Source organism: Chroicocephalus ridibundus, chromosome 6 (assembly GCF_963924245.1).
Source record: "Chroicocephalus ridibundus chromosome 6, bChrRid1.1, whole genome shotgun sequence".
In the NCBI taxonomy this organism is placed as follows: domain Eukaryota; kingdom Metazoa; phylum Chordata; class Aves; order Charadriiformes; family Laridae; genus Chroicocephalus; species Chroicocephalus ridibundus.
In genome coordinates, this window is record NC_086289.1 from 27,409,210 (window position 1) to 27,431,393 (window position 22,184).

Below are 22,184 nucleotides of genomic sequence, written 5' to 3' on the forward strand. Positions count from 1 at the left end.
GTCTGTAAACACTAGGAGATGGTAAGTGTTGGTGTCAAAGGGACTGTGACAGTCATCAGATTGTGGTTTATCTCAGACTGTCGTTTGAATGATGGCTCTCCCCCACAGAAGCAGTTTTATAGCTTTGCAGAGGTATAATCTGAGCCCGGGCTGACGGATCCAGCTCTGCTCAAATCAGCTTCCCAGTTCACTGTTTGGCACTACCAATGCTGGGCTTTTCACGAACAAGCCTGTTATTTTCTTTTCACCAACCAGGCATTACAAACATAAAATTTACTAGTCCTAACAGAGTGGAAATTGGCACTTGCCCATTTGCAGAAGAGTATTAGACAGCAACACAGGGTCCTTTTCGGGGGAAAGCATGGGGGCTGCTCACAAGAGCAGCAAGCGGGCACTTCCTCTCCCATGCTCGCCTGGGGCAGTAGCAAGGGTACAATTCACCCTTTGTGCTCAGGGAGGGGGTCACAGGAAAAGGCAATCCTGTAAATAGATGGACTTCTAACCTACGGCAGAGCTGGGCAAGAGCAGGAGGTGATGGTTTCTGCTCTAGCTCAGTGATGCTCTCGGGAGGGGATGGGACGTGGTCAATGAGCACGGTGGTGGATGGTGGGTATGGTCACCCATACTGGGTTCAGGGCAGATGTTCCTCGGCGAGGCAGCTGAGGGCACACACAGTCCTGCGTGCAGGGACTATAGCTCATCTCCTATAAAAGTTCAGTAGCTGCACTTCTTAGGTGAAGTTGTATATCAAATCCACACTTGGCTTGTTTGTTTAATGCAGCAGAGAGGAAAGAAACCCCTACTCTACTATGTGTGGACTTCTCAGCTATTTCAAGGTTGTGGTTTTTCAGCACCTGTTGATGTAGTCATAGGAACTTATGCTAAAATATAGTCCGTGTCAATGGGGGAAAAAAAAAAAGGGATTTATTTGCACATGTAGGGCAGGGGACCTCCTGCAGTCTCATACTCCCCAGTAAAGGCTCCCATTTTCCACCCTCTGTTCTGGGTGATGAGTGAGCCCTTCTTGCTAAAGCTTTTCTGGCCACCCCTGAGGCACCATCACCCGGACACTGAATCATTTTTTCGGTAAGGGTCAGAGGTAGTAGTCTGAAGCTCTGAAAGCCAGCCATGGTGGAGCTCCTTCATGCAACCCCCACAGTTGCAGATGAGTCGGGATGGGACTTGGGGAGGCAGAAGACCACTTTCAGATGCTGCCTACTGGGAGATCCAGAATGGGTGGATAAACAGTAAATGAAGATAAGTTAGAGAAGGTGAAAATATAGCTGTTAACCAACCTCATTGCAGCAGGGAAAATTTTTAAGCCAAGCAAAATTGAAAAAAGTGTGGAGGCTAAGGGGATGTACAGATGTTACCTAAAAAGGTTATTCCTGCTTTTGGAGGTTCTGTAGCAAAGAAGGAAACAATTGTAAGCTTTTTTTTTTTTTTTTTAATAAAATCAGAACAAGAATTTCTAGGGAAGTTGGCTTGAACTTTGGAGCAAAGGCTGGAAACTGGAATTTGGGTGATCCAGCAGAGGACTGATAGAGGAAGAAAGGGAGTTTGTGGAAAAAGCTGTGAGACATGTAGAGTACAGTGTCTTTTTTAATGTCTTAATTACAGGCATGGTGCCTTTTCTGCCTTTTTTTTTTTTCTCATGCCAGTTAAAAGATTGTCATATTTAAAACTGTTACAGAGATGTGCAGCACCTTTCACAAGTAGTTCTCTCTATATTACTTATATTTAGAGTGGTGAATTTTGCTACTATCCTTTGAATTGTATAAGAGCATCTTTCCCTTCCTTCCAATTCTCTTGAGAGTAAACCATCCCTAGCACATCCTGATGAGGCAATTCAAAATGCTCATCTTCCTGATATGAGCTGTTTCTTTAATGAGGGCCCATAATGGTCCCTCCATACTTGCTCAATGGAAAAGCATATTTTAAGACACAGGCTTTGATTTAAAAGCTGTTGGCAGCTGCCTTGAAATAGGTGTATTTATCTCCGCTTTCCTAGCTGAAGATTTGTATGAAATGCGACAAGTAAGAAACCAGTTTTCCTGTTCTGGATGCAGTGGGCAGCGCTAGCTGATCTGCAAGCTGGAAGGGTGGTGACATTGGCTACCAGGTTTGCAAGGATAAGAGACTATTGATTTCTGGCAAATACATTATGGTGCAAGGCAAACATTCATAAAAGCCATGGAGAGAGTGTAATAATATTCAGCACTGGAAATAAAAAACGCAATTGATTTACCATACTGCTGTAAAGCAGCGCTCCTCTCTCCCCCCTAGCAAGCTCTTCCCTGCTGCCGCTGCACCTCTGCCCAGGCACCCACCAGGGAGCCGGGAGCCGCTGGCTCCAGTCGCCTGGAATTTGGCAGCCCGGAGGGGATGCTGCTCGTCTTGGCTCACCTCGACATTTATCACTTGTAGCTGTGCCATCCAGGCCTGAACTCAGGGTGGTAAACACATCTGGCCCGGGAAAGCCAAGTTCTTCTCCCCGTTCCCAAAGGACCCATCCCCTCATCCCCAGCGCACGGGCACCTTCTGCTCATCCATCCCTTGGTGGTGGGGGGGTCAGCAAGACAATGTGTCTTCTGCTGGGGCCAAGGCTTCCTTCCATTCGCCTGATGTGCAACTGGAAAAAAGGAAATCAGGATTTATTTTATTTTTTTAAATTATTGTCCTGCATGTAAATTAAACCACTGCAAGCAGTTGCTTGGTGTATCATGTTTATTTTTAAATTCAGTTCCATAACTGCTTCTTAAGGAACAAGGCAAATATGGCAGTGTTGTGCCCGTGGGATACCGTTTCAGTTTGCCGTTTGTACACCAGCCTCGAGACTTTCTCCTCCGCTTCCAGAAGGTCAAGATCAATGTTGCATGATTTTGTGGATGTTGGATGCGTTTTTCAGGTCTTCTAAATATTTAAGCGTGAGGCCCAGTGAGAGGTAAGGGACGTATTTTTTTTTTTTTCCAGCCTGTCAGTGCAAACACAGAAGCAAATGGATCTTTTTAAACTCAGAGGGTCAAAGTCAGAAACATTTGTACTTGAGATTGTGAGGCAGTAGGTTTTTCCCTTTTTTGCTCTGGAGCAATCTTGCATCCTTGGGTCTCCAGGTATTCCATTACACCTTGCCTTTTAATGGCACAAGCTTTTTTTAAGTCTAAGCAATGATGCCAACATTTTTTAATTTATTTTTTTCTTCTTCCCCTTTTCGTAAGCAAGCCAGCCTTTTGTGGTGTACCCCATAGCAGTCACCCAGTCTGCTTCGGCTCATCTGGCATTTCTGTCAGTTCTGGGTTGTGAACCTGGCCTGCAGATCAGAGGTGGGGAAACCAGGGGCTTTACGGCATAAATAGCCCCTTCTTCGTCCGCAGCCATACTAAAACTTGAGGCCCTCTTACCAAATCATGACGGTGCTCTGATGTGATGTTACAACCGTGTAGTTTTTTGGCTCAGTCTTAGTTTTTATGCAAACTGTCCTGCTGTGTCGTTGCTCTAGCTGGCTGCGTCACTGTTTTGCAACCTCAATTACAGTTCTCGCTTCCTCTTCTCCCACAACTGGAAATTATTCAGCTTTTCAACTAGAACTCATTTATTTTGACTTAGAGTACTAAGAGATGGTTGTGTTTGGAACTTTTTTTTCTTTTTAAATATATAGCATGATCTAAAAATCTAAAACAAGAGCGTGCGCACTAGCTAAAATATCGTATGGCTTCCAGTGAAACCTGTTGAAATCTGTGCAGTGTTGCTGTTTGCAGGTAATTAATGTTGTGGTGGTATTCTTTATATTAAGTAAATTACTGCTGAAGTATTAATCTGTTGAAATACAAAACTGTAAAGAATTTAATGATGACCTTTGTATATGAAATTAAGTATAATTATTAGATTTGTGGAAGACCTTTTGAATTAGCTAACATGTACTAACTCACTCTCGTTTCCCGAGGACTGCTGAGTTGATGTTATTTCCCGTAAGCTTGCTGGAAGTGGGAAGAGAGCATTTACAACAGGCTTCTGCTACGTCATTAACATATTTTTTTATTTGCAAGTGTTGTCTAAAATAAATCCACACAATGTGCATGTAGTCCTGTATGCTCTTATGTGCATAGATGTACATAGAGCGTCAGTAAAAAAAAAAAGTCTCAGAGCTAATTCATTATGAGTAAAGAACTTAATGGCAGGTCAGAGGACGGTTTTGGAGGTGCCTGTTGTGTGAAATGATTCCAAGGCTGAGTTGAGGAGAGAGACAGCAAAAGTTTTGTATGCTCAGCTAAAAATACTGGCCTCTCCCTCTTACAGTGACTAGCAGTTTAAAAGATGACAGATTACTTTTTGCTTTTCTTGAATAAAATCTGGCAAGTGAGTTACATCAGTTTTTCTCAGTTTATGAAAAATTCCTAGCTGTGCAACACGTTGCTAAATGAAAATACAGATTATCTGCACAGAAAGATATAGATCTGTGTCTTCTGAAGGAACAGTTTTTGTTTTTTGTCACTACTTCTAGCCCAAACTTACATTTTTTTAATTGAAAAACTTTTTTTTTTTTTTTAAATGTGTGAGATACATTTGTCTTCAACTTGCTTGTTTTGCCAACAGGGTCTGCCAAGTGACTCAAAACAAGCAAGTGGTGTTAAATGCTAAATACTGTGCAGCTGAAAGGTAAATTCTTCTTCCTCTTTGTATGAAAAAATTACAAAAGCACTTGGTTTGGACTTTTACGCATGTTCTGGCTTTCCCCCTAAATCGTGTCTGTGGCCGCTGTGTTGCAGGAGTATTGCTGAGCTCTTGGATTAGGAGGAAGAGGGAAGCATTTGCTCCGTTCCAGGATGCTCTGCTGAGGCTGGCCATGTTTCAGGGCAGGGTCCCTTGGTCTTGGTCAGGGTCTAGTTCCAGATTATCTTTAGTCTAGACTTTTGTTTCTGCTACTGTCTACATTTTTGGAAAGCTCACCTTTGCCTTCAGACTTAACGGTTTGTAAAGACAGCTGTGTCTAGCTGAGGGTGGCTCCTGACCTCACTCCTTGTGCACGTGTGGGGTTAGTTGGAAGCAGCAGCTGCTGCAGAGAACTTCGGCTGCATGAAGTGCTGCCTGCGGTGACAAGAAGTGGTCGTGTGAACTGAGCCGCAGGCCAAGGCAAAGGAGGGGTGGGTAGGCACTGATACTGGTACAGGGTTTGGGCACTTGGGGAGTCCTGGGCAGTTCCTCTGAGGTCCTCTGGAAATCAGTTGGTGCTGAGAGGGCTTGGCACATTGGTGGAGATAATCAGTTCGGCATAAAAGAGTGAGCAAGAGGGCAGCAGCTGTGCTCAGACTCGGTAAGAGCAGGGGACTTGTATGATGTGCTTTATATTCTGTGTTCTTCCCAGTTCACCTTTTTCACCTTCTTCACCAGTTTACCTTTTCCGTATTTCTGTTATCTACTTAAGGATTTGCAGCAGTGGCTATTGCTGTATCCCTGCAGGTCTAGCTATACTGGATCCTCCTGTAGAAGTTGTGCCACTATCCCTGTCCTCATTTTGGGTAGAATGAATTTAAGGTAATAAAAAAATCTGTGTGCTAAAGTCATAAATGTGCCCTAATCTGCTCTTCTGCCATGGGGCTTCTTCAGGTATAATGGGGGTTTGCGGATAGTTGCAGGTTGTCAGGTGCACGGGTAGATGTTTACGGCAGAAGGTTTTTACATCACTTTTCCCATTCTCCCAGTCTAGAGGAAAGGGGATAGAAAGCTGGAGTGTTTGGCAACACTTGTGCCAATAGCAAGTTTGGGGCACACTTGGCTTCTGTTAGTCATTTGGGTTTGATGGACTGATTTGGAAAACACAATTTGCAATGGAGCTTGGAACTGAATTTCCATTGTCCTTGTTAAGAAACAGAGTTACCTTGAATAAGGTCACCTCAAAGGAGGGGATAGTTGTGGGACCTAGTCCATTGTGTCCTGTTGTTTGTTTCCTTAAGGAAGCAACCTTATTTTTCTGGTCTCTTATTAATCGATTTCACTTGAAATGGATTTAGGTACCATGTACTCTGTCGGTTGACAAGAATTTGGAGACTGAGATTTATGCAACAGGACCGTCTTGAGCATTTGGTGTGTGGGAAAGTGGTGCTTGCTTCTGATTTTTAGGATATCTGCACAGATACAGCTGAGCTGGTTTGGCATAGACTGATCTAGCTTTAGAAATAAAATGTACCATGGTACAGGGAGAGCTGTCTTGGCCCTGTACAAGCTCGAGCTGGCGGTTAGTGTCACTGTACACCACACTTATCCTGTTTTCAGATCTCAGCTAATGGCTTTACTGAAGTTACCTGCTGGCCAGCGTAGCACACCCTTGGAAGGAGAAGAGCATGGACCTTTGTTGTGCATGGTGGGGTAGCACTGATGTTACAAGTTTTGGGAAAGCTTTTCCTGCCATGTCGATGAGTTATATTCAGTAATCCTAAGAATGTATTTGAATATTCAGTTCCGCACTCATCATTGGGTCTGTTTTCTCGCAATATCCCATTTCCAAACATACATATGTAAAGTCAATAGTTTTCTTCAAACAGCCTAAATATAATTAATTTGATAGCTGATGTCCAAAGAAAAATATAAAGCTTGCAACAACTTTACCAAAAGCAATCTGTTGGTATATTCTGGGCATTCATATTTTTATAAGTAGCCTTAAAAAAAAAATGCTGTGGGTCTTCTCTCTTAATTCATTGAATTACAAGCTTTTTGAAATAAAGACTGTTTCGTGCTTGTGTGTTTGCATAGTGCGTAGCGCAATGGATTTGCAGTCTTGGCTGGGCCTGTAGTTTTTACTCTAACACAATTTTGGGGGTTTTTTTCTTTTCACTGTAAGCTCTAGTTATGTCCTTTTCCTCAAAAAAATCCAGCATCCCCTTTAAACTGCGTATTGTCTTCAGGATACAGAATAAGGCTAGCACAGAAAAGGCTTTTAGAAACACATGCCTTCTCTGTGCCCTCTGTGGTGGAAGCGTAGTCTTTCTGACCTGGCTGGGTACTGCGTGTGAGCTGCATTCTCTTGAGTATAAATACACTGTGTTAAAAAAGGAAAAGCACTGAGCGCAGCTTGCTTTCTGGCGTGTCGATGCTCTTCTCGGAACTGATGGGGCAATGCCTTTCTCCTGAGCTCATCACTCCTGGGTGAGCCCGAGGACAATGTGCCTCCTTCTGCCCTTCTCTGCCAGTTGGAGAAATCCAGCCTTGGCACAACAAGCTGACCCTGTGGGAGGAGGTGCTCCGCCAGGAGGGAGGTTCTGGTGAGGTTTATCATACCGCCTGCTGTACGCCCTGCCTGACTTACCATCTACTTTTGGAGATTTGGGTCCCCCTCGCTCTCCTAAAGGAACTTTGTGATAATTTTTGCAATTTCATGTAACAGCAGAATAGGTGCGGGTCTCAGGAGGTGGGAAGGAAGATGGCCTGAATTTGTTTAATGCCATTAAAAAACTGCAATATCCACATCTCACATGCATAGTGTCAGATATTTTTTGGATGCGACAATTTGCATAAAATATTTTAAATGTGGAAGCTGTGTGCAACCTTTAGCAGAGGAGCAACATATAACTTGACAATTTAGGTCACAAGCGCGGTTGTTGGAATAACGTCATGTGTACTTTTTCCCAGCGGCTGCTAAAGTAAATGCAATGGGGTTCTCTTCCAGCTAGTTCTCTTACCTTTATGGTATTTTGTTTGAGGTTGCCTTTCATCATAGTTAGCATTGGTTAGTAAGTGTCATCACCTTTATAAGCTGTCTGTCTCCTTTCTACTCCAAAAACCCCACGCGTGGAGATGACATTGGTATTCATGTGCTTAGGCAAGATAGTGTGTTGTGGTTTGTTTGGCTTTTCGTTCTTTTTTTTTTTAAAAAAAAGTAAATACAGGTTTTACAGAAAAAAATCTAATTCTAGAACTTGTGGGGTTTTGGACAGAAAAAGTAAAACTGAGGTGATTTACAAGTGTTCAGAAAATGTTATCTACCAAATTTTCAACAAACATGAAGAAATTAATCTCTGTGTATGTATTTTTTTAATGCAGTTCAGCAGCCAAAACAGGATGAAACAGCATTTGCTTGTTTTCTTTCTTACTGACAGAAAACCCCAAATAAACTCAATTTGATGAGAAAACGTGTCGCAGACACTTATATCATTTAAAGATTTTTCTTTTTAATGGCATAGAAAAATAAAAATATTGATTCCTAAAATACAGGTCTACAAAACTAGGGAGTGCGTGTTGACAATCGCTCAGTGAATGCAGTATTCCCATGGTAAGCGGAAAGCCTGCAATCCTTGTTTCCCATGTCTCAGAAAAGCTCCCTATTCAACAGGCTCCAGGATAGTCTGCAGAGCATCCCCTTTGATTCCTACCCTTGGGACCAAAACATGTCTGTCTGATATAAGGAAGAAGTGAGAAATTGTTAAGTGAACAGAATCTTTCTGGATTCCCTCTGAAATCTGGGATAAACTGAATTTGTTCTCCATCATGTGTTGTAGAAAGTTTTCTTTCTGGGATTGTAATAGTCCGTTTCTTATGTGCACGTTTTGACTTTAGCATTGGAGACGAATAGTACGCGTTTGGGTAGTTCATATTTAATGTGCTTTTATTGCTATTTTCATTATTACTATTTTACCAGTAATACTGTGTTATGCAACTTAGTTAATGATTGCAATGTGATTCTTCATCGCTGTCACAAATAGTCTGTGTCCCTAAAGAGATGGGAATGAAATCTCATCACGACAGAAGAGTGTTCCTGAAAACTCTAAGAATAATACATTCTTCAAAGAAAAACAGAAATCCTGGTTCCGCTGAAATTGGGCTATTTCTTCTCTTCTTTGAAGTCAGAAGGGCCATGCTGAATGGGTAGCCCAGGGCTGTGTACCAGTGGTTTCGGTGCAGTTAATTTATAACAAGAAGCTGTAAAGCACCAACCTGTGCTGGGTCTCATGGCTACAATCCACACACGGCATTGCCAAAGATTCTTTGTTTATGTGCAGAAATCTCAGTGATAGCCGTGTCTCTTGGCAGCCATTGGAAACTGCTATTATTAAAAAAACCCTACGTTTCTCATTAGAACAGCTCTATTGTACATATTGTTTAAATATAGATTACTAATGAAATGCCTTTTTATTGCTTTCCCAGTGAATACTTTCAGTGTAAAGTTAATTTGCAGTGTTATGTAAATTCTGTTTAACTTCAATCAAGTTTTTAATTATGTTTTTACCACAGTAATTCCCATTTGATTTGTCATCTCCTGTTAGGTATTTAACATTGCACAGGGTAGTTTTTTTCTTCTTGTCTCTCCCCCCTCCTCCTGTTTTAGTCTTTGATGTCACCTGGAATAGAGACTCACTCTAAAGCTGTGCGAGTTTGATTTCCTTTCATGCAAGTATGATTTAATGAAGAAGAATTACACAAAACCAATATTGGAAATGCTTTATTGTTATGGTATCGATTAGCAAAAATAAAATGAGACAGACAGAACTGCCACTGAGAAGACATCCAGCTATTTCGTTTGTGTTTTCCCTCCACCTTTCTTTCCGTTGCTCCAGTTCAGTGAACCTTTGATGCTGGCAGCCCTTGGATTTCATTTAAAATGTCAGTTGCTATTTAACACCTGATGACCACTCAGTCTGTGGCCGCCTTGCATAGATACCAATTGTCCTCGCAAATGTTTGCTTGCCCGCTGAGCGGATAAACGGACCCTTTTTTGGCAAATTGTCAGCACATTAATCACTTGTGAGATAGGACTTGTCAGGCAGCATTTCAGCTCTAGATAGATATTTTCACCTCTAGATGTATATTTTTCAAATCTTTTTCTGATGAAATTAAGTGGAAACAGTTGAAGTCGAGTCTTCAGAGGTCATGGCAAAAAGCCTTCTCAAAAAAAGTTCTATGATATTTTTTGTATTTATGTAGAAATCTTATACACATGTAAAAAGATGGGGATTGTTGTTGTACAACAGTGTGGGGGTTTTGTTGGGTGTTGGTTGTTTTTGTTTGGGTTGGTTGTTTTTTTTTTTCTTCCATTAAAATACACAGTAGTCTTGCTGAAATCAGGACTTCCTTGAACTCAGTAGTGATTTTTGCTCAAAAATTGTTCTTGCCCAAGTAGAAACTGTGTAAATGATTTGTGTCACGTTCTGAATTCAGGTACGCTTGAAGTGGCTCAGTTGGATAGTCAAAATTATCAGCAAAATTTAAAATCTTTGCTTTGGGAAAACATTATAAAATATAAATTAATGCTATCTTAAATTACTTTCAGGGAGTTCACATACTTGCAAATTTATTTCTAGAAGGTTGGGATTATGAAGAATTTAACAATAGCCTCTCTTGCTATTTTAAGCACTTCAGGTACTTAGCCACTGCTTTTATTAAAAATGTGGTTTTGAGTTATTTGCAAAATACTATTCATAGTATGCTTGTACACTTTTCATCCTCAGTTTGCGCTAGTATTCCAGCATTGTTCTGATAATACTATCAATTTGCCTGGTCTCCTATAGGAGTGAAAGGGGAAGAAATAATCGACTTTCCCTCCTCAAAAATCACATTTTATATGTAACTATTACAAAGCATTTGATTGAGATGGGAATTGTGTTAGTTTCTCATGGGAGTTGTTTGAATTTCCACTGTTTAAAAATCAATTGAACTTGATGAGCGGTGGATGCAAGCAGTGGAACCCATTAGGACGATTTCATATCACCAGTTGCACCCTATTTAATCTTTCTGTTGGGAGGTAATTAAATTGAACTCATTAATTTGCACAGATGTTGAGTGTTTCCACCACACTTGCCTTTCTCCACCCTCACCTGGCCCTTCTGCCCAGGTGGGTGGCCCGAATGGGGCAATGCACAGGTGACAGTGACTCTCCCCTTGCATGGGGTATAAACTCTTCCTGCAGCCGAGGCCAAGCAGAAGTCTTGGGCTTTGAGATAGATATAAATGTGACACTCTTTTCTAATTGCCGGAGCTAGAATGGCTCAACCTTTAATGGCATACCTATATGTGGTGGTTCTCTTTTAAGCCACATCTAGGGTAGTTTGGTTTGGTTTGTTTTTTTTAAACAAATGTCTGTAAACCCTCAACCGGCAAGATTTCTCTGGGCTATGAATGCATTTGGTGCTTTATCGGTATGTTGGCAAAGAGACACTTGCTTTCGGTAAGAGATTTTTCTGCATTGCTTTTGATGTCTAGGTTTAATTTTCATTGAAGCATTGATATTTTCTCAGGAGAGTTTAAAGCTGGTAAAAAGCCCTAGCATCCAGGTCTGACCATCTGTATTTTCTTTTATGTCTTTGAAAGCCCACAAGAGAACGGGAGTCCTCACTACACCCAAAATGATACTGGTTGTGAGAAGGTGCTTTCTGTTGGCCGTCTAGATGTTTTAGGAGAAGATGCAGCAGTGCCTGATATGCTCTTCAGTGTCTGATTGCCCTGAGTGTCTGATCACTGATGCCTTTGGTGTGAGCTCTTCTGTTCATTGTGCAGAGCCCATCTGGTGGGCAACAGACCCAGAAAAGACCTGTATTTCGCTAAAAATGCCTTAGGCTAACAAGGTAGTTCTCTGTTTTAGCTCCCTTCTTCTTGGCTAATAAAGAGGTGGTGTGTACTTTGCTGTATTTAGCTAGTTTCTAATACTCTGGTACCACAGTTAAATAAGCTTCTCTTTGTTTTTCTTGACTCGGTCTATCCAAAAGGTTGTTCCAGTTTAGAATCTGAAACTGAATTCTAGGTCCAAGTTCATGTGATGGCATCCAGAATTTACAAAATACACACGTTCCCAAAAATGCCTAAAATTAATTGATCTGGATTTTGCTGGCGTGGAGTAGATTGTGTTGCAGGGACACATAATCGCTTAAAGAAGAAAGGTCTTTTGGCTGATATTTTTAGCTCTCAATATCTTATTGGTTGCATGGGTGCTATGAGGAAGAAACTGAATTGGCAGGGGTGCTGGATCCACCACAACACAATTGGAGTATAAATCTCCAAATAAAGAAAATGTGTTTTTCTTCCCTTGAAATTAAGGCGAGGTTTGTAAAATTAGGAGACATCACAGCACCATGGCATACCTCTGCTGGACTGGTAAATCATTGGGGATGTTTCTAATTCATGTTCATGTGCTTGAAATTGTTCTAGGGAGTTTCAAACATAAAAGAAGTGCACAAAATGCATGGAATACATCACCAGAAAGTAGTTTCTCCAGTAAAACATCATCTTGTGGAGATGACATACCAGCAGAGGAATCTCTGTTTATATTTTCTCAATATTACATTAATTGTTGCTGTACAGGAGATGTAAATGCTTTTTCTTTCCTAGTTATTTTGCTTTAAAAAAGACCTTCGTAAGGATGGAAAGAAAATAAAAATTTGCCACCATTTTTTTTAATAATCCAGAAATGAGAGATGCTTGGGTTCTTGCCGTATGAGCCAAGCTTTCTTGAATCCTTTCCAAAGCGGGTGAAATCTTAACTAGTAGTGTGGCTATTTTTCCTATTTGTTTAAGTGAGTAGTTCAGCCTAGGTGGAGCTGGAAGTGCCTGAATTTTTAAGCTCTTGTGTAAAGTGGAGAGACGAGGCCAAGCAGAAGGGAATGCCATTAGCCGGCAGTGACACCGACAGCAGAGCTATTTAGACAGCTGCACGTGTCATAGCGTGTACTTGGGTCTCGGTCATGCTGCTATTTCTGTCTCGTTAGCACAAATCACAGCCTCTACTTTTTGCGAGTGTGTGTGTGCTCCTTTGCTTATCTCGGGGCGCTTCCTTATTTGAGGGAGAGTTTAAAAAGGGTGCTAAAAATTCCAGGTCTGGTAATGAGCTGTTTGTTTTACTGCAGAGCTCAAGACAGTGCCACCAAGCCCACGGCTGGCCAGGGATCAGCCACCTTGCCCCTTTGGAGACATTTTGAAATGGTACTATAGTGCTTGGCTAGACTCGGAGAGGCAGCATTGCCTACCAAACGGTATTACCAATGTAAGGAGTTTGTATATAGCACGTCAAGCTGTTGAAATTTTTCAAGAAAAGAGGTCTAGAGGAAAATCTTCTGCCCACTTGCTGTTGCGGTTTCTGTGGGCACATATTCTAGGTACTGCCTGCAAATAGAAAGGCTAAAAATGTGCCTTAAAACTGAAAAAGAGTGAAAGGAGTAGTTTTCAGATAACCACCAAAGTCCAGGAGATGTAAATGTTGCTTGCGGTGAAACTCATGATGAAATTACATGTGTGGTGTGATAATTCAAAGCAACTATAACTGGTATTATGCTGATTTTTTTTTTTAATAAATATTTTCCCATACTAAGCCATCTTGTTTCTTGTACTTTGGCAATATTCACTGACACTGAGCCAAATTTTCATTTCTTTCCAAAAAGTTCATGTTTTCAGTACAGGAGGTATATGATATATTTCATAAAATAGTAATGTGAAAGCATAAATACAATTTCGCTGTCGTTAACTTGCATGCTAATAAGCCTTATTACTTGCTCCGGCTGCCAACGCTCCGTTCTTTGTATGGCATATTCAGTTCTAGACTTCCTAAATTCTTCCCATCGTTGCTAATGCTGTCCTGTGTGTTAGACACAGCTCTAACCGTATCTGCGATCGTGTGTATGTCTGTGCATGTGGAGAAATGAGTCTTCCTGATGTGAGAGTTCATGTTGGATGCCTAGAAATACCTCCCCAGGATTTTTTTTTTGCTAGTTACAAATATATTTCTTGGCTTATGAATTTGCTATGTGTTTACTATTCGAAGAACAACACATATATTTACCTATTCCAAAAGTTACATTGTTAATAACAGCTTACCTTTTTAACAAAGTATAAGGCTCATAAAAGGACAAAAGCCAAACATAGTCAGTGTATTGATTTAATACTTCTCCTCATGGATTTTCTGAAAATCTTTCACTTTGTTCAAAGTGAAGGAAATTAGCGTTAGTTTGTCTGTCCCCGACCATGTGTCTTGTGTTCGCAGGAACGCATGTCCTGCTTTATTTATGGCCTAGCTTTTAGCATCATATAGCTTTTTGTGGTTTAATTATTTTCTCAATAAAGACAAGAAATAAAGGAAGAATTCTTTTTTTTTTGGGGGGGGGGGGGGGGGTTGGGGGGGGCAGGGAATAAATGAGTTGTAGGAGAAGCCTTGCCAGTAGAGCCGTTGATGCGGTCATCACAAAGACAATTGCCCTTGCTGGTCTCTGAGCTTCATCTGCCTCTAGCAGCGTGCGTGGATTGCTGCCACGACAGCGGCGCCTACATCTGTGGTTACGCTGCCTTCAGGCTTCCTAGCTAGCTGATGCTAAAGGCGTCTGTTTTGCTGTCCAGAAATATTTGATGATGATTTAATCTAGGAAATAAATATTCAGTAATGATATTTCTCGATGACGTAGTCAGCTGATAATAGGCGCTTTGAACCGTGACTTCCTCAATTTGGTATCTGAAATTTTTCACGCAGTAGCAGTATTGGTGAACTGAACCCAAAGCTGTGTATAGCACGTGTTGTATTTGCAAAGTGAAATACAGGGGAAAGATGGCTTTGAAGGAATTTAAAATTTGTGAAACGAGCTAGGCTGATGTCTCTTGATGTTGCCGCCTTTACTTCTGAAACAGCGATGCCAGCAGCAGGCTATAAATGCAAACTTCCCTTGTACAGTCCTGTGCTGGTCGGAGATGGGCGAGAGGGGATGGAGACAGCAGTGCGGGAAGAAGTCTCTGAGAAGGAGACACAAATGTCCACTTTTAGTGCATCTTTTGCAGGGTTGTGTGTGCATACACGTGTCTTGGCTAGTGAATCACCAGCAGCCTTGGCACAAGGTGCCAGTGGCCAGACTCCTTGCGCTCTGCTTAGACCACCACAAGTTTAATGGGACTGACAGGAATCCAGTTGTCATTCTCCTCCTCCTCCTCCATCTGCAAACAAGCAGCAGGGCAGCCGTGCCTCAGTTACAGGAAGGATAAATGGAAACCTCCACAGCCACCCTGTGTAAGGGATGGAATGGACTAAAACTACTTTAAGCAATTTGTGGAAGAGCCCTTTCTATGGAAATGGTTGTTTTCACATTTTTGTCTTGGAAACCCCTGAAGGTTGCAGCAGGGTTTGTGTTTCTGACTTGCTACTTGCTGTGCACACAGGCACTAAGAGCTAGCCTTAGCACTAATCAGCTGTGATTCATCGTGCCTTTACCCTGCGATGTCTAATATTGAATGGATTTAAAACCTTTGATATGTCTTCCTTTGTCGGTTTGTTTCCACAACTCACTTCCTCCCATTAATTCCTAGGGCCGTAGGGATTTTTGTGTTCATGCTGATGATGCCAGCCCCGAGCACGCGCGCGCACACACACACACACACAGAGCCGGCTACGTCTCTCCCGTGCTTTCTGCATAAGCGCACAGCTCGCTCCGTCTTCTCCCCGCGCCCGCCTGTGTTACGGTTTCATTAAGGTCTCCTACATATGTGATATTTTAACTCAAATGGGCTATAATAAATTTCATCTGAATAAGCAGTGCCTTTTATGTGTCATAAATTCTGCCTTTTCCTGTCCCCACTAATACGCTTTCCCCCTTAACATTTCAGTTATATACTGATAAACTCCTCGACATTTAAATACTACTGCAGCAGGCTTGAGGTGGAGAAGTGGGTCATGCCGAGCTATCAGGAGAACCGTGACTTTTATAACTGGCTGAATAGGAAGCTCCCGGCTACTCAAATTTCTGCGAGGATGACTGCCATCATTGAAAGGAGAGAAATAAAGTGTGCTTTCATTTTAAAAGCCCTTCGCACACATGAGTTAACCTTTTCAGTGCTCTGGTGCGAGGTGGGTAAAGGCTGCTGCTTCAGGCAGGGAAACTGAGGCGCAGGGGACCTGTGTGTCCTGTTCTCCTGCCTGGTGGTGGCTGGGCTCTGCCTGCCCACCCTGCACAGCTGCCCTCATCCGAGGGGGTGCAACAGGTCTGGCCCTTCTGCTGCTCTAGTGGGATCCTACTAGCATAAAACTAACCCGTGCGGGTTTGGGTTGAGTTTTTTTGCTTTTCTTTCTTTTTTTTAAATTTTTTTCCTCCCTCCTGCCCTATTTTTGGGCCAAAATAGTTCTGCTTCCTGAAATAACTGATGAATTTGGTTTACAGTCCTCCAATGAGAAGTCAGAATTTTTTCACTTAAAAAAACCAAAACCAAATACTTTCATGTTGTAAAAGAGAGGAAAAATACTGCATTTTCTGACTATTTTTCTTGCCTCATCTTAGTCAGCTTCTACTTGCTTATAGTATATGTTACTTATATCTGTAACAGGCTTATCAAATCTCTTATGTGCTAAGTCACTCCAAGAGTGACCCTACTACACTATGGCTCCGAGATCCCTGCAGTACTGCATGATTGTTAGTGGGAGTGGAGAGGTCAGCTTAGAGGACTACTATTGTAATCTTTTTGGGCCTTAAAATGTGTTGAAGTATCTTCTGTTTATGCATTTTGATACTAGATTGATTGGAGATTATCTGATTTGTCTGTCACGTGTCTTCGTGATTTGTGCAAATTCAGATTTATTTTTTTAGAAAGGAAAATTTTCATAGGTCATCTTCCCTTTTGAAATAATGTTACTTAAAAAGCACGTATAATCATTACAAGACTTTCTAGCTTAATTTTGCGTGCTAAAGGAAAGCCATAAAGGTCATTTGGTGAGCAATTTTATCTGGGATTTTCTCCCACTAGTTGAAACCACATGCTGTTAATGACTATTTACATAATCCCTGAAAACTGATGGGCAAATTGTGCACGTGGAAACATGAGAGGTAGTGTAAACAGGCGAGTTGATTTATCCCGAGTTGTGTGTTTTGACTGTAAAGCTGTGTAACAGAAGGTTGGAAAAAGGCAGAATTTCACTGCATTCCTTTTGACTTAAGGAGTTGGTGAATTGTGAGTCCTCTTCTAGAAAATGGATTTTTGTTTTTCCGAGTGAATCTGTAAAACCCCTTGAAATTGCTGTCTTCTGGCTGTTAGCCAGGTGGTGTAGTAAACAAGTTGGATTGATTATCTAAACCAGTTATTTTTTTATGTTAACGTTAGATTTGGGATATGTAGTGTCACATAAATTCACCTTCATGTCTTCTGAGTTCAGTCGTGTAAGGTGTATATTTAATCCTGTATCCACATCCGAAGCTGAAGAAAACCGTATTTTCTTGACACATAGGTAGAGCGAATTTATTTAACAGTAATGAATCTTGCTGGCATCTTCAAGCAGAAAATAAGCCAGTGTGGTGCCTTCCATGAAGCCTTAGTGTGTCCTTCAGCAGAGGTCCTAAAAATAAGTAACCAACAAATAAGCATCATGCATACTTTTTTTTTTGTACAGATGCACAAGATGAGCAGGTATTGAACTATTCTCGGCTGAGAAGGCAGATGTGCTGCTCCAGCCGGCGCCTGACCAGAGGAAGGGCTGGTTGGAACAGCTGGCTGCTCAGATTGACAGCAAATATCTTAGGTTTTGAGCTAAAACCGCTCCTTCTTTCACCTCCTACCCAAGTCTAAAATGGTTGGAGAGGATTATGAAAAACAACATTGCTGCCTCTTCTTAAAGCAGAGTTAAAAAAGTGAACGTTACCAAAGGATGGGAAAGTTCACAGTAGCATAAGGACGGTGCGGGGGGAATGTTGATCTGGTTAGCCATTGTATTGATGTTTCTGTCTGTGGACCTGGCTAAAACATCAATCTGTGATTTTAAAACGGCTTTGTGAATGTTTCCTGCTAATGAGAAGCCACTTCAGTGCAGTGTTGTAAGCTATATAACTCCTGTTTTGATGGCCTATGTGCATTGAATGGGCCTGCGCAATAGCAATGAATCTGAAAATAATAATGGGGTCAATTCCCCAACCTGGCTCTTGGCCTCGTGGTGAAAATTTTATTTAAAAACCCTTGCCTTCTGGAGTCAGATGATTGTTTAAACCAAACCGATGAGATCATTTTCCATTCCTAAAGTTCCTACCAGTGCTAAATCTATAATAAAGATGGAAAATGTAATTTAAGTATATCAGAAGAGTTTAAATAACATAATTTCATGATTGTCTTGGAAGTTTGGATGGTTGATTGATTACTGTTGATCATTCGGGGTTTTAAACACAGAAATAGCTAGTTATGTTTGCTTGATTTTAACTTTGAGACCTTAAAAATACTATTGAAGCTTTTTTCTCCACCTCCCATGGCATTTGAGAATAACATATGTAGCCTAGTATCAAAAGACAGAAAAATATATCATTCTGCCTTGTCATTGTATTATTTCCTGTATATACATCATGGCATTTGTACGTTGCTGTTCTCTGTTTTTCACATATTAAGCATTTCATTTTTAAGTAACTGTCTCTACTCTGGCAGCAGCTACCATGGTATTTTCTGGATGCTGCAGAAAGGGAAGTAATAATTGTCTTAATTTTCAGAATTAAACAAATCGTGGGAAGTTTCCTTCCTTCCACCCAGGCAACTGTAGCAAAAATCTAAATTTTATTTGGGCTTCCTGTTAATTAGAATCCCTCATGTGTTGGTTTAAAAAACAAACAAACAACAAAAAAACTCCACCCATACCCACCCCTCACAAACAAACAAACAACAAGACCAAAAAACCAACTCAGACCAACCCACCACAGGCATTTACTGGGTATGATTGGTATGGTGACCTGAGAACAAAGCTGGCTTCAGTGCCGTGAGGCTTTTCATCCTGTATCTCACAGTAACACCCTATGGCTTTTGACAAATGACTTGTCCTCTGTTGGCCAAGCTGGCCACTGGCGTGCGTGAGGCTGAATCCTCCCAGGCCTACGGAAGTGCATCAGGTTATTCTAGTCATTAACTGACTCCTGTAGGTAATATATATTTCTCTCCATCTGTAAAATGGGGATGGTAATACTTTTCTGCCTGCCTCTCAGTGGGATCTGTGAGGATTAGTTATGTCTCTACAGCAGCGTATAAGTGGTAAGCATGATTACAAAGAACAAGATGTGCAATTACACTGGAGGGGCAGTGAGCTGCGGGTGTCTCGTTACACTTACAGAGCGGAGCAGCTGGCTGATGAGCTGGCCTGACCTCTGCAGTCAAACCAGATTTCAGCACAGTTGGCTCATTTGTGGGCTACTCTGATTTCTCACGTCAGGACCTCTGTCTTCTAAAGGTGGCATCAGGTAGGGAGATACAGATGACAGCTACCCACCAGAGCTGTGCGCTTCTCTTTCACTCGCCAGAACGATCTCGGGCACAGTGGATGTGAGCACCTGTAGGTGACCGTCCTTGCCAGAAGGCTGTTCTTTCAGCAGTGCGAGGCTTGATGCTCTGGCCACCTGCTTCTCCCATGACAGTCTTCACGCTTTTTCTGGCATCACCTTCTGCACATGCAGCATGCTTCCTTATAAGATGGCCCCTTCCCTGCCTGCTCTGTGCAAATCCTGCCTAACGACTCAGTACTTCTGCAGTGCCGGCAAGAAGTAAATCAATAATAATAGTCATACTTGGTTTTCTTTATGGTCTTCCGGGTACATCCCATCTATTTGATTTTGCTTAGATTGTGAGCTCTTGGGTGGACAGATTCCTGGGTCTTGTCTCCCGTGGGCTGCTGCCGTGCTGCCAGTGTCATAGCAGTGTTAACCCTTGCTGGCGCTGTGACAACTCTGTCTTGGGACACTTGGGACTCCGTTTTTAGAGTTACCCTAAATTCATTCAGTGAACAAGCTTAAAGATGTAAGTGAAAAGCAGCGCAAGGTTTCTTTAATTTGTACTCCGTGTGTGCTTTAAAGCCCTTCGAGCAGTTAAGTTATAGTGACTGCAGAAATTAACAAGAATGAGCAATAAGAAAGAGGATTTACTTGTGTTTCCATTAGGATCTATTAGACTAGTGTAATCAAATGGGATCAAAATGTTATCACCTTCTGAGGGTCGTTGTCAGTAAATGTAACAATAAAGTGATCATTCTAGTGTCTTGCCTTAGGGAAAATTAGAATGACTAAAAAAATAATAAGAGGTGTGATGCAGTGCATTTAGGTGTGTAACACCCGTTTATTTGGAATGGATGTTAAACAGTTTTAGTCAATGTCAAACAACTGTGTCTGGATTGCACTTTGAAGCATTAACAAGAAACCATGGTGCAAATAAAGGGCTAATATTTTACACAGAAATTAATAGAGCAATGGAAACTAATAAAATGAATTTTTTCTAGTAAAAGTACAGGAAATAGGAACTCCAGGTTTAGATTTGGGTGCTTCTTTTTGAATTTGCCAGTTTGCATCTTTTAAAAACCTTCATTTTCAAAAATCAAGGTGCTGCAGTCTTTCTGACACACAGACACTAATGGCGTTTGAAGTCTGTAATGAGTACAGCAAACGAACTCCTTGGTGTAAATGGTCCTGTGGGATGTTTATACAATCAACACTGACTGCATGTAAGCAGAGTGAAACGTATGGGAATCTAAACAGTTTAATATCGTGGCACGGTTTCAGTCAAAAGCAGTAGAGATGAAGTGTTCATTAAAATTACCCGCTTCAATAAAAGATTTGAGATAGGTTTTTGTCCTTACTGTTGCTCTATTCTGCCAGTATCTCTCATAAGCAACACTATCAGTTAGTGCTGGCAGGATAAAGCCCTAAGGATATTAGAACAGCATGATTTTTATCTTGACTATCTCCTGTTTGATGGGAGTTACTGCTTGTGGCTAAAATGTTCTGCAACACTTTGACTTGATTCATGTTCCTTAAGTTTTGCACTAGGATTAACATTGTCTGCCCGAATCTTCCACAGTTTGACTGGGAATATATCCCACAGTTACAGAAGAATAGCATATTGGAGAGTAAGATGCCAAACATTTATCTCCACGAATAAAGAATAGACTTGTATTTCATACATTTCAAAGCTGTGAGTTATGGTGTTTATCGGTCGGGCGAGGATTAAACTACTTGTCCTGCCATTTGTTTCGTGTACTTTAATTTGTATTTGTCTTACACATATTGAGCTTTCTCCCACATTTTAAGGAATATTTTCAGAGTACAAATGAGGGGAAAGTTTTCCTAAATCTTATGTAAATTATCGCTTTAAAGGAAGAGACAAAGCAAACATCTCATTTCCCCTCCATGATAAGAGTACGTTTTGGGACACTCATTCCTACGGAATTTAAGCACCCAAATATTTTAAATGTGTAAATGACCCAACAAAATCAATACAAGTTCTTAAATCAATGAGTTATTCAGGGAATAAGTGATAAAAGCATGTGATCTCTGCAACTTTCTTCCTTTTGACGTGCAATTATGAAAAAGGACTTGAGGATGATGGGCAGGGAAGGAAGAAACCAGTCTGTAAAACTTTGAGAACAAGGTGATATAAATGGGTCCTGATCACAGCCCTTCTCTGGGGATGGCAAAGGTTGAGTAGGACTCTACAGGTTATGGTAAAATTGACTCCTAGTTTGCAAAGTCCTTTTTTAGCCATTAGGGGTGTCCATAAAGAATATCCAGGCAGACAGAAGGTCTTGCTATTTTGGGAATGGCTGGCTGTGTAACTGTCATACAAATAAGCTGAAAGGCGCAGGAAACTTGGGTAGTGGTGTGCCTAGGGTACGGCTCAACGCTGTCTAAGGCTGACAGGAATCTTTTTTGCAACCTTAATGGGTGTTAAATCAGATCCTGTTTTAATTCAGACCTTTTATTTCTTGATCTGCAGTCTATTTGAGAACGTGCTCTTATATACGTAACAAATCTTTAAATAACACTTCAGCCTGAAGATGTTTGCTTGTCCGAGAGTTACTTTTGAAGCTCTGTGCTACCGCATTGTTTTTCTACTTTAATTTTCCTGATGTTACTTGTGTGTTAAGTTACGCTTACCTGGTAACTTGGATACAAATATTAGATATAGTTATTGTTACTTATGTGCTATAATGAAAAATCATATTTGGGCTCTGAAGGCCAAATCAAGATCAAGCTAAGGGTCTGTAGGATTTCTTATTTGCATCTCTGAAAGAAATAACAATTGTGCCATAACACTTTGTGCCCCAAATCCCACATATTTTTCTGGGAACATTCACTGGTTGTGCTCCTGACTTACTGTGTTTGTCAAGGAAGTTTCTCCATACGTAAAATGAAAACTATTTTTCATGTTTTCCTGTAAGTGTTATGGTATGGTTAAAACAAGGGCTCTTTAGGATAGGAGTGGTCTTTACTCTGTTTCTATAGAGAATGACGCTG

The 22,184-nt window shown here is 41.3% G+C and overlaps 1 protein-coding gene across 7 annotated transcripts in view; it reads left to right on the top strand.

Annotated features, from left to right (window-relative positions):
* The window catches only part of ZMIZ1 (zinc finger MIZ-type containing 1), a 352,580-nt gene that overhangs the window by 84,030 nt on the left and 246,366 nt on the right, over positions 1–22,184 (top strand). The window contains exon 1 of one of the 7 annotated variants that reach the window (XM_063339623.1): positions 4,620–4,656. The exons of the other annotated variants lie outside the window; for them this stretch is intronic. The gene's annotated coding sequence lies outside the window, so the exon portion shown is untranslated. Of the gene's footprint in view, positions 1–4,619; positions 4,657–22,184 lie in introns of those variants that run through there. 7 annotated transcript variants of the gene reach the window in all.